This window comes from Lithobates pipiens, unplaced genomic scaffold, assembly GCF_037356315.1.
Source record: "Lithobates pipiens isolate NorthernLeopardFrog02 unplaced genomic scaffold, aLitPip1_a1.2 Scaffold_35, whole genome shotgun sequence".
In the NCBI taxonomy this organism is placed as follows: Eukaryota; Metazoa; Chordata; class Amphibia; order Anura; family Ranidae; genus Lithobates; species Lithobates pipiens.
Window position 1 is genome coordinate 3,149,755 of NW_027507811.1, and position 13,307 is coordinate 3,163,061.

Sequence of the window (13,307 nt, forward strand, 5' to 3'; positions counted from 1 at the left end):
CCAGCTTCTCCGTCCACAGGAATGATAGAACTAAACCCAGAAGTGACCCCATACACATCACTTCCGGGTTCATTCATAGGGGTGATCAGCGAGCGCACGTTCTCTGGTTACATAGTTAGTCAAGTGGAAAAAAAGAAGCACAAGTCCATCTAGTTCAACCAATAAAAGAAAAATAATATCATACAATCCCATATACACGATCCGACACCCACAGTTGTTCCAGAGGAAGGAAAAAAAAAACCCCAGCAAAGCATCACCAAATTTGCTATAGAAGGGGAAAAAAATAATTCTTGGTCCCCCGAGAGGCAATCGGATTTTCCCCGGATCAACTTTACCTGTAAATGTCAGTACCCAGTTATATTCTGTATATTAAGGAAATAATCCAGAAATTTCTTATAGCAATCTACTGAGCCGGCCAGAACCACCTCTGGAGGAAGTTTATTGCATATTTTCACAGCTCTTACTGTGAAGACACCTTTCCGTATTTGGATATGAAATCTCTTTTCCTCTAGACGTAAAGAGTGCCCCCTTGTCCTCTTTGCTTACCTTAAAGTGAATATCTCAACACCAAGTTCACTTTCCCCCTTATATATTTGTACATGGTGATCATATCCCCCCTTAATCTCCTCTTCTCAAGAGTGAATAAATTCAGTTCCTCTAATCTTTCCTCATAGCTGAGCTCCTCCATGCCTCTTATCAGTTTGGTTGCTCTTCTCTGCACTTTCTCCAGTTCCCCGATATCCTTTTTGAGAACTGGAGCCCAAAACTGAACTGCATATTCCAGATGAGGTCTTACTAATGATTTGTACAGATGATATCTCTCTCTCTGGAGTCCATACCTCTCTTATACAGGAAAGGACGTTGCTCGCTTTGGAAACCGCAGCTTGGCATTGCACATTCTACCAAAACCCCCAGATCCTTCACCATTGACTCTCCCAAATCCTTTTCCACTACTGACTCTCCCAGATCCTTCTCCACCACTAACTCTCCCTGATCCTTCACCACTGACTCCCCCAGATCCTTCTCCACCACTAACTCTCCCTGATCCTTCTCCACCATTGACTCTCCCAGATCCTTCTCCACCACTGACTCCCCCAGATCCTTCTCCACCACTGACTCTCCCAGATCCTTCTCCACCACTGACTCTCCCTGATCCTTCTCCACCACTGACTCTCCTAGATCCTTCTCCACCACTGACTCCCCCAGATCCTTCTCCACCACTATCTCCCCCAGATCCTTCTCTACCACTGACTCCCCCAGATCCTTCTCTACCACTGACTCCCCCAGATCCTTCTCCAACACTGACTCCCCCAGATCCTTCTCCACCACTAACTCTCCCAGATCCTTCTCCACCACTGACTCCCCCAGATCCTTCTCCACCACTGACTCACCCAGATCCTTCTCCACCACTGACTCCCCCAGATCCTTCTCCACTACTGACTCCCCCAGATCCTTCTCCACCACTGACTCTCCCAGATCCTTCTCCACCATTGACTCTCCCTGATCCTTCTCCACCAATGACTCCCCCAGATCCTTCTCCACCACTGACTCCCCCAGATCCTTCTCCACCATTGACTCTCCCTGATCCTTCTCCACCATTGACTCTCCGAGATCCTTCTTCACCACTAACTCCCCCAGATCCTTCACCACTGACTATGCCCAGATCCTTCTCCGCCATTGACTCCCCCAGATCCTTCTCCACCATGTATGATGCATATTCTTTGGCCCCACGTGCAAAACTTTACATAAACAAAATTAAACCTCATTTGCCACATAGTTGCCCAATGAAACAGTGCATTGTGGTCGGCTTGCATACCACATCCACAGCCACCCCTCTCTCCAAGTATACCATGTCCACAGCAACCCCTCTGTCCATGTATACCACGTCCGCAGCCACCCCTCTGTCCAAGTATACCACAGCCACCCCTCTGTTTAATGATACCATGTCCACAGCCACCCCTCTATCCAAGTATACCATGTCCACAGCCACCCCTCTGTACAAGTGTACCACCTCCACAACCACCCCTCTGTCCAAGTATACCACATCCACAGCCACCCCTCTGTACAAGTATACCACGTCCACAGCCACCCCTCTGTCCAAGTATACCACGTCCACAGCCACCCCTCTTGTCAAAGGTTTTTCCTCATAATATGAAATCAGGTTTGTCTGAAAACTTCTGACTTTCATGAATCCATGCTGTCTGTGGCGGGAGTCACTTTGGGCGGGGGGCTTGTGGAACCCAGCTTACCTTGGAGAGCACTGGAATCTCCTTGTCCAGCTCCCCCGGCCCCTCCTATGTGTAAGTTACCCTGTGTCTATTAGGGGCACAGAGTGACCGAGGACCCCAGTCCGATCTGCACTAATCAGACTCACTGTACAGCTACACTGGAATATTGTAATATATATATATATATATATATATATATATATATATATATATATATATATATATATATATATGTATATTGTCTCATATGCTGTTGTAGACTCTTTACTAGATTGTTTGAGGTGTGGCTGTATCCCATTGTTCTATTGTTTCTGTCTGCCTTGGGAGCAACCTATTATGGGATGCATATGTCTATGTGGATTAGCTGTGAGAGAGGAGGGGGAGGGAGATTTCTCCAACAGCCCCTCCCAAAGGTGGGGCTACTATTATAAAGTTGAATACACCTGTGTCATGCTATTGGTGGAGGTAAAGTTTACCCCGCCCTGAGTCATTATGCAATGGAGGGGGGATTGTCTCGAGTGTATATCTCTGTGTGCCTTTGTTCAAATAAACAGTACCAGCCTTGCAGCCAAACGAGTCCTGCCTAGTTCTTGGTTGTAATATGCGGCTATAATATATAATATCTCTATTCAGATAGGAGGAAGCGGTATAGGACGGAAACACTCAAGCGGAGTGTGGGACGTTCCATATCACTGTAAACATTTTCCAGCAAGAACTCATCTTTTATTAAACTCTCCAGCATCTTCCCGACTTCCCGATATAGAAGTTACACTTAAAAAGAGTTCTGCTGCGCTGGTTGAATATCCAAATAATATAAAATGGTACAACTCAATAGGTGAAAAAACGAGTAATCGTTCAAGCAGCCAGCACAAAATTGGATGAAGAGCAATGTCTGTAATAGGGAAAAAGGTGCAGTGCTCGAAAATAATGTCCTTTACCCCTTCCCGACCAGCCTCTGCAGCTGTACTGCGGCAGGTTGGCTCCCCTGGGCAAACTGACGTAACTGTACGTCGGTTCGCCTTTTGACCACTAGGGGGCCGGCGGCGCCACGCCGGAGCCGATGCGAGTGCCCGGCGTGCTCGATGACCGACAAGCACCCGCAAAAGGTTGTGACAGAGCGAGAATTCCGGTTCTCAGGGGAGGGGAGACAGATCGTGTGTTCATACTAACAATACTCTGTACACTTTGCATACAGAGTGCGGTGGTCAGGGGTATATCATATACAGCCCATGGCACAGAGTGCAGTGGTCAGGAGTATATCATATACAGCCCAGGGTACAGAGTGCAGTGGTTAGGAGTATATCATATACAGCCCAGTGTACAGAGTGCAGTGGTTAGGAGTATATCATATACAGCCCAGTGTACAGAGTGTGATTGTCAGGAGTAAATCATATACAGCCCAGGGTACAGAGTGCAGTGGTCAGGAGTATATTATATACAGCCCAGGGTACAGAGTGCAGTGGTCAGGAGTATATCATATACAGCCCAGGGTACAGAGTGCAGTGGTCAGGAGTATATCATATACAGCCCAGGGTACAGAGTGCAGTGGCCAGGAGTATATCATATACAGCCCAGGGTAGAGTGCAGTGGTCAGGAGTATGTCATATACAGCACAGGGTGCAGAATGCAGTGGTCAGGAGTATCTTATATATAGAAAAAAAGGAGAGGAAATCTGCGCTACAGTGTGTACTTAACGAAAATGTGTGATGCAGCAGTTCTAATATATACCCAAAGTGTAATATACATATAGAGACAAAGAAAAAAGAAGAGAACTGCGCAATCCCCAATATTTCTATTAGGATTTAAACCAATCTACCTTAAACAGGTGTATCTTGTGATCTATAACTCTAACACACCAAACTTATAACTAAATAAACCATAAACATTACTTATAATTGTATACAGTGAATATATATGCTCCCTCATAGGCTATGAACCAAAAAGGAAAAAACATGTGCAATTCAAAGAAAAAAAGGCATATAAAGTAAACTCAAACGGTTCTAAAACTATATGTGATAACATAAAGTCCATAAACAGTCCAACTGGAGAGACACCCTGTGTGGAAGGGATCTTATTCAATCGTAAAGCTTTTCAATCAGCGTGAAGAAAAACCAGGTGCACCTCCACCAGACAAGTAATAATAGCCCCTTACCAGATGTCCCGGTAGGGAGCGCTTAATCACAAAATGGGTCTGCAGATGGATCAAACTTGAGCCCTCCAAATGGAACACTATCGTAAGGCAGGTTAGGAGATACAACAGTCATAAACTGTCCAGCATGGGAAGACACTGTTTGAAGCGGGTCTCAGATGTATAGCATTGTAGAATCGAGGAGGGTTCACCATAGGGAGGAAAAAAAGCGCTCCAAATAGTGTAAAATCATTTATTAAAATGAATATAAAAAACAAGAGATGCACTTACAAACATGAAAGAACATCGGGCATATCATCAAACTGGGCAAGCGTCGGCCGATCGCGAACACCAATCGATATCCCTTCTAGTACCGGTTCACATGAGGCAAGTAAGCGTGTCACGCCACCCAACGCGTTTCGTGAAAAATTCACGTCGTCTGGGGTATGGGTGACACGCCATATTGCCTCCATTAAATAGTGAGTGTTGGAACAAGCCACCTCCTCCGCTGTTTGAGAGTCTCTTTCACTTCCAGGGTCAAAGGGCCAAGCCTCACTCCCATATCCAATAGAATGCGAGGTCAAAGGGCCAAGACAGCGGAAGTGATGCTCCCATGTCCAATGACGTGCAAGATCAGGGGGCCAGGGCGGCGGAAGTGATCCATGCAATCACCCGCCCCTCTCTGTTTACGTCCGAAAAAAAGGCGCTCCTTACGACGGCGTGACAACACGCCGTACGTAACGAGCGGATGACGTCACGTCGTGGATCACGAGCGGATGACAACACGACGTGCGTAGCGAGCGGATGGGCGGCGCACACCACCCACTACAAGGAAGTGTGTGCGCTCCATCTGATACCATGTCTCGCTTTCAATGTAATGGGCGTAACGAGCGGATGACACCGCACCGTACGTAGCAGACGGATGAACGGCGCTCATCACCCCTTACATGGAAGTGTGTGCGCTTCATCTGGTGCCACGTCTCACTTTCAATAAAGCGTGGTAATAACTACGGGCCTCCATAGCAAATAAATCTTCCTACTTACCCCAAAGGAGGAAGATATATATAGGAGGAAGATGTATGTACCTCAAATAAAACTAAATTAAGACAGGGGAGGAGGGGACTGGTCCAACCACAGAATTAAAAATTATTAACTGACAATTAATAGTCAAAAATAGATAAAACATGCAAGGCACTTTATAATGCATATCTAACTCATTATGTGGTTAAACACTCCGTAATGATAAAATAGCGGTATTGAATCAACTACAAAGTTCACCCACAACAAAAAGTGGAAGGGACATACACAACTGTATTATATGGAACTCAATGTATTGTGAGATATAAGATATTTCTCTCTTAGAATAGAAAAATGGGAGCTTACAAGAACAACCATCAGACGCTAAAATAAGGTAGGGGAATCCACAGATATCTAGATCCCACGATGTCTGATGGAAAAGTCATATCTGTTTAGCGTCTATACCTAGAACACTGACATAGACAACACGCTAAGCATTATTAATAAATGCATTAACGTCTGTATCTGTATTCATACCGTAAGGGGTGTAAGTTTTTAGTCTATGGATCCAAGACATCTCCAACCGTGAGATCTCTCTGACCAGAGCTCCCCCCCTCCAGTGGGGTTTGTACTTATCAATCCCCATGTACAAGGTGTTGGACGGATCCCTTCTATGTTTCTCGTCATAGTGTCTAGAAAGGGGATGTTTGTCAAAACCCCGTTTAATGTTGGCGATATGCTCATTCAATCTGACCTTGAGCATATCGCCAACATTAAACGGGGTTTTGACAAACATCCCCTTTCTAGACACTATGACGAGAAACATAGAAGGGATCCGTCCAACACCTTGTACATGGGGATTGATAAGTACAAACCCCACTGGAGGGGGGGAGCTCTGGTCAGAGAGATCTCACGGTTGGAGATGTCTTGGATCCATAGACTAAAAACTTACACCCCTTACGGTATGAATACAGATACAGACGTTAATGCATTTATTAATAATGCTTAGCGTGTTGTCTATGTCAGTGTTCTAGGTATAGACGCTAAACAGATATGACTTTTCCATCAGACATCGTGGGATCTAGATATCTGTGGATTCCCCTACCTTATTTTAGCGTCTGATGGTTGTTCTTGTAAGCTCCCATTTTTCTATTCTAAGAGAGAAATATCTTATATCTCACAATACATTGAGTTCCATATAATACAGTTGTGTATGTCCCTTCCACTTTTTGTTGTGGGTGAACTTTGTAGTTGATTCAATACCGCTATTTTATCATTACGGAGTGTTTAACCACATAATGAGTTAGATATGCATTATAAAGTGCCTTGCATGTTTTATCTATTTTTGACTATTAATTGTCAGTTAATAATTTTTAATTCTGTGGTTGGACCAGTCCCCTCCTCCCCTGTCTTAATTTAGTTTTATTTGAGGTACATACATCTTCCTCCTATATATATCTTCCTCCTTTGGGGTAAGTAGGAAGATTTATTTGCTATGGAGGCCCGTAGTTATTACCACGCTTTATTGAAAGTGAGACGTGGCACCAGATGAAGCGCACACACTTCCATGTAAGGGGTGATGAGCGCCGTTCATCCGTCTGCTACGTACGGTGCGGTGTCATCCGCTCGTTACGCCCATTACATTGAAAGCGAGACATGGTATCAGATGGAGCGCACACACTTCCTTGTAGTGGGTGGTGTGCGCCGCCCATCCGCTCGCTACGCACGTCGTGTTGTCATCCGCTCGTGATCCACGACGTGACGTCATCCGCTCGTTACGTACGGCGTGTTGTCACGCCGTCGTAAGGAGCGCCTTTTTTTCGGACGTAAACAGAGAGGGGCGGGTGATTGCATGGATCACTTCCGCCGCCCTGGCCCCCTGATCTTGCACGTCATTGGACATGGGAGCATCACTTCCGCTGTCTTGGCCCTTTGACCTCGCATTCTATTGGATATGGGAGTGAGGCTTGGCCCTTTGACCCTGGAAGTGAAAGAGACTCTCAAACAGCGGAGGAGGTGGCTTGTTCCAACACTCACTATTTAATGGAGGCAATATGGCGTGTCACCCATACCCCAGACGACGTGAATTTTTCACGAAACGCGTTGGGTGGCGTGACACGCTTACTTGCCTCATGTGAACCGGTACTAGAAGGGATATCGATTGGTGTTCGCGATCGGCCGACGCTTGCCCAGTTTGATGATATGCCCGATGTTCTTTCATGTTTGTAAGTGCATCTCTTGTTTTTTATATTCGTTTTAATAAATGATTTTACACTATTTGGAGCGCTTTTTTTCCTCCCTATGGTGAACCCTCCTCGATTCTACAATGCTATACATCTGAGACCCGCTTCAAACAGTGTCTTCCCATGCTGGACGGTTTATGACTGTTGTATCTCCTAACCTGCCTTACGATAGTGTTCCATTTGGAGGGCTCAAGTTTGATCCATCTGCAGACCCATTTTGTGATTAAGCGCTCCCTACCGGGACATCTGGTAAGGGGCTATTATTACTTGTCTGGTGGAGGTGCACCTGGTTTTTCTTCACGCTGATTGAAAAGCTTTACGATTGAATAAGATCCCTTCCACACAGGGTGTCTCTCCAGTTGGACTGTTTATGGACTTTATGTTATCACATATAGTTTTAGAACCGTTTGAGTTTACTTTATATGCCTTTTTTTCTTTGAATTGCACATGTTTTTTCCTTTTTGGTTCATAGCCTATGAGGGAGCATATATATTCACTGTATACAATTATAAGTAATGTTTTATGGTTTATTTAGTTATAAGTTTGGTGTGTTAGAGTTATAGATCACAAGATACACCTGTTTAAGGTAGATTGGTTTAAATCCTAATAGAAATATTGGGGATTGCGCAGTTCTCTTCTTTTTTCTTTGTATCTTATATATAGCCCACCATACAGAGTGGGATGGCCAGTGCCTTGAGGAGCACCTTTGAGTCTGGTATAAATTTGAAGGGGATCCCCAAAAAGAAACAAACAAAAAAGCTTGAGGCCCCCAAGGAAATCCATACCAGACCCTTAATCCAAATATGCAGCTTGGCTGACCAAGAAAGGCGAAGGGTAGTTTGCCCTAAATATACTAGGACACACGACCTCAACATAAGGGGTGCCACTCCAGGCTGGACCCCTCTTGCAAAGCACCTTGCTCGGCTCATCCCTTCTCTTTAACAACTAGACTGAGCATCAAGCTGTCATTTATCAGTGATAGTAATACTTTCATCTCAGCCAAATAACTTTTCAGTTTCACTAGAACTTGGAGTAATTCCTAGTTGGCGGTGTAATGGTCCCTTACATTGGTGACCAATGGGAGAAGGACCCCCTTATATCGTCATCAGTGGGAAGACTGCCCCCTTACAGATCATTGATGTCAGTTGTTACTGAGAGACAGAAATTGTTCATTGCTTAAGGAACCTCTAGAAACTTTTGGAGGAACCCTGGCTGAAAAAGGCTGGACTAGGCAGTAATATATTCCTACCCCCCTTGGTGGGAGTGGAGATGACCCCATCTATAAGGATATACAGTACATACACACAGCACAAGGCCGTGTTCATACTACGAGACGTTTCTTGATGGTGATCTTCTCACTTCTACCATAGAGACAGGAAATCTCTATGGAAGATAGGAAGTGATGTCAGGAACAGACAGGAAGTGATGACAGGAACAGATAGGAAGTGATGTCAGGTACACGACAGGAAGTTATGGGTGAGAGGTGAGTCGGGAGGAAGTAGAGAGGAGACAAAGATGGAAGAGGCAGTAGAAGAGGTAATAAGATCTTATTTTCTATTTACACCCAGTAACCCCCCGTCATGTCCGTCCTCTTCCTCCATAGTCACTGTGATGTCTTTTATCTCCAGCAGATGATGATACACACATATATAGTGTGTAAACGTAGATTAACCCCTTCAGGGGCAGAACATTCCCCCCATTTACATATATATTTTCATTATCAATTGTCTAGACAGAAACCTGTATAGATCAAATGACGGCACGAATGAGGATGGAGGAGGACCGGAGTCACATGACTGAGAAGTTACTAAACCTCACCCTGGAGATTGTCTACCTGCTGACCGGAGAGGTGAGGAGGATTCTGGGAGGTCACATGACATCACTCTTATCTCTATTAATAAAACACAGACCTGACCGGAGAGGTGAGGAGGATTCTGGGAGGTCACATGACATCACTCTTATCTCTATTAATAAAACACAGACCTGACCGGAGAGGTGAGGAGGATTCTGGGAGCTCACATGACATCACTCTTATCTCTATTAATAAAACCCAGACCTGACCGGAGAGGTGAGGAGGATTCTGGGAGGTCACATGACATCACTCTTATCTCTATTAATAAAGCACAGACCTGACCGGAGAGGTGAGGAGGATTCTGGGAGGTCACATGACATCACTCTTATCTCTATTAATAAAACACGGACCTGACCGGAGAGGTGAGGAGAATTCTGGGAGCTCACATGACATCACTCTTATCTCTATTAATAAAGCACAGACCTGACCGGAGAGGTGAGGAGGATTCTGGGAGGTCACATGACATCACTCTTATCTCTATTAATAAAACCCAGACCTGACCGGAGAGGTGAGGAGGATTCTGGGAGGTCACATGACATCACTCTTATCTCTATTAATAAAGCACAGACCTGACCGGAGAGGTGAGGAGGATTCTGGGAGGTCACATGACATCACTCTTATCTCTATTAATAAAACACAGATCTGACCGGAGAGGTGAGGAGGATTCTGGGAGCTCACATGACATCACTCTTATCTCTATTAATAAAACACAGACCTGACCGGAGAGGTGAGGAGGATTCTGAGATTCTAACATGATGTTCCTATTGGTTCTCCAATACAGAGATTTCCTCTTGTGAAATCCGGTGATCATATGACCATCACAGTGCCTCCATGTGATTCCCTAAAACCTGAGAGACACAACATGGAGAAGATTCTAGAAGTCACCAAGAAGATGATGGAGCTGCTGACAGGAGAGGTGAGGAGGATTCTGGGAATTGTGGGACATTATCCAGTAACAGACAAGGGATGTGTCTGGATGGTGACTGTATCATTGTGTGTGTCAGGTTCCTAAGTGATGTCACTGTCTATTTCTCTTTGTAGAAGTATTTAGAAGGACACAAGGATCTCTACAAGGACGTCATGATGGACAATCAGCCGCCCCTCACATCACCGGGTAAGAGGAGACTTTATTGTAAAGGAGAGAGCAGTACGGAGGCTCCACCTAGATCCCCCATCATCTGATAAACACATAGAAACAATGTATTCAGTCAGGGTTGGGCTCCTCCTACCTAACGAGCAGCTTTTTTCTTTCAGTGCTCGGAAGCTGCTCAGCTGTCGGTTACGGGCCACTCATTACCACAGTCACTCACCTGGTTACCATTACCTGCCTCATTAGTCCAGCCTACAGCCAGCCCTTTTTGGCTATTTAAGCAGCTTTGCTCATTTCCTCCTTGCCCTTGCATAGTCTATGATCTCTGGCGTGGTCCTGTGTATGGCTTGCCCTGGCTGACTTCTCTTCCGATACCTGTTCCCGATTTTTGCTTCCGACTACGCTGACTTCTGGTCTCCTGACTTTGGCTTGTCTGATTACCGGCTCTTTTGACTACGTTCCTGAACTGTGTTACTTTTTTGCTATTTCATTAAAGGTGTGATTTTTAACTGCACTGTCATCGTCTGGTTTATGGTTCCTGACATTACGCAAGGGCCATGAATTCAGAAGATGCAGGCAATTCCGCCTACTTTTTGATATTTTTTCCAGATTGGACGAGCAGGACCACCGCATGGATCAGTTTGCCATAGCCTTACAGACGCTCCTGATTGAAACTGATCATCTGGATCCCCCTACTTCGGCTTAAAGAGGGCCATGAATGGGAAAACTGCATTTAATTCTAGGACTGTACGCTAGAAATACCTCCTAATGGACTTTGGTCTCTACAACGCAGGGATTGATTAACAATGACCTCCGAGATAGGCGTCAGCAATGTGTGGTGGTTTCCCTTGATGATATTATCACATATTCGAAAATAGCTAGAGAACCAGAAAGAAAAACATCGGACCTCAGCCAGCAAATACATAAAGAGGATGTCTGCACCAACATACCGCAACCGCCAAAATTTTCACTATCCCCAATTACCGTAGACACCACAAAAAACATCATTAATAAACTGCGTGACAGTAGCTCACCTATTGACATCATCCCCACAAAACTACTGAAAGAATGCTCCGACATCGTGGCTTCAACCATAACCCACCTCATAAACCGATCATTCCACGAAGGGATTGTTCCCAGCATCCTCAAACAAGGCATCGTCAAACCTCTACTCAAGAAACCAAACCTGGACCCTCAGGATCCAAACAACCGTAGGCCAATTACAAGCCTCAACACCATTTCTAAGATCATGGAGAAAGCTGTAGTACATCAGCTACAACTTCACCTGGATACTCACAAACTCCTGGACCCGCTGCAATCAGGCTTCCGCCCCGGTCATGGAGCAGAAACAGCTCTCCTCAAGATTTGGGACGACGCCCTCGAAGCAGCAGATGACGGAGAGCCGTGTCTCCTCGTACTGCTAGACCTAAGTGCAGCGTTTGATACAGTAGATCACAATACTCTACTCGTCCGTCTCACAGAAGTAGCCGAAGTCCAAGACATAGATCTCCAATGGTTCGCGTCCTTCCTAGGAAATCGGTCACAGACAGTGAAACTAGGAAAATTCCTCTTCGAAACTCGGGCAGTCACCTGCGGAGTCCCTCAAGGCTCTCCGTTGTCACCCGTTCTCTTCAACATTTACATTCGCCCACTCCTTCAAATCATCAGATGCTCAGATCTCTGCTTCCACTCTTACGCTGACGACACGCAACTTTATTTCTGGATCAATGGAAAAAAAGATCACCAACAACAACTTGAAAACTGCCTCAAATCAATAGAGGATTGGATGACCACTAACTCCCTCCAGCTGAACGAATCAAAGACAGAGCTTCTTATCTTACACCCAAATCATAAGCCCGCAACCAAAACCTCCTGGTCTCCACCAACCGTCTTTGGGCAGACTATCTCCCCAAAGACCAAAGCGAAGAGTCTCGGGGTTATTTTAGACGCACAAATGTCAATGGATGCGCAAATAGGAGCCGTAGTCAGTGGATCTCACCATCTGCTGCGCATGCTTCGCAGACTCCTCCCTTTTATCCCAAAGAATGACAAAGCAGTGGTAGTTGGAACAGTCATTAATTCACGACTGGACTACGCAAACTTGCTTTACATAGGATTACCACAATATCAAATTGCGCGATTACAACTGATCCAAAACACGGCGGCAAGGCTGATAACAGGAAAAAAACCCTGGGAATCCATCTCTCCTTCACTGAGGAGCTTACATTGGCTAACCGTAAAAAAATCAGATCACGTTCAAGACCCTTTGCCTCACCCACAAATGCGTGCATAGAGAAGCTCCGCAATACCTAATGGAGAAAATAAATCATTACACACCAAACCGCAGTCTTCCATCAGCCAACAAAAACCTCCTCCTCGTGCCCAAAGCCCGGTATAAATCCAAGGGGGATCGGAGATTCGCTGTCCAAGGGCCCCGGCTATGGAATGCTCTACCAATCAACATCCACCTGGAAGAAAATCACCTGGCTTTTAGGAAAAAACTCAAGACCTTCCTCTTTTAGCAGATGATCAAAGCTCGCCACAGCGCCTAGAGGCGATTCAGTTCGCATTGTGCGCTATACAAGTATTTCATTCATTCATTCAACCACCACACAGACGTCTCCTGTGTGCTACAGAGGTTGAAAGAGGGAACAAGCTGTATTGCACATTGGAGAAGTACGTGTTGCAGGTAAAATTTTCGGTTAAGTCATTTCTGCCGCTGGGTTTTTTGCTGGGCCCACAGAAACCA

General features: G+C 45.4%; 1 protein-coding gene across 1 annotated transcript in view; it reads left to right on the forward strand.

Annotated features, from left to right (window-relative positions):
• Positions 1–13,307, forward strand: part of LOC143955446 (uncharacterized) — a 151,205-nt gene that overhangs the window by 19,910 nt on the left and 117,988 nt on the right. The window lies entirely within an intron of this gene.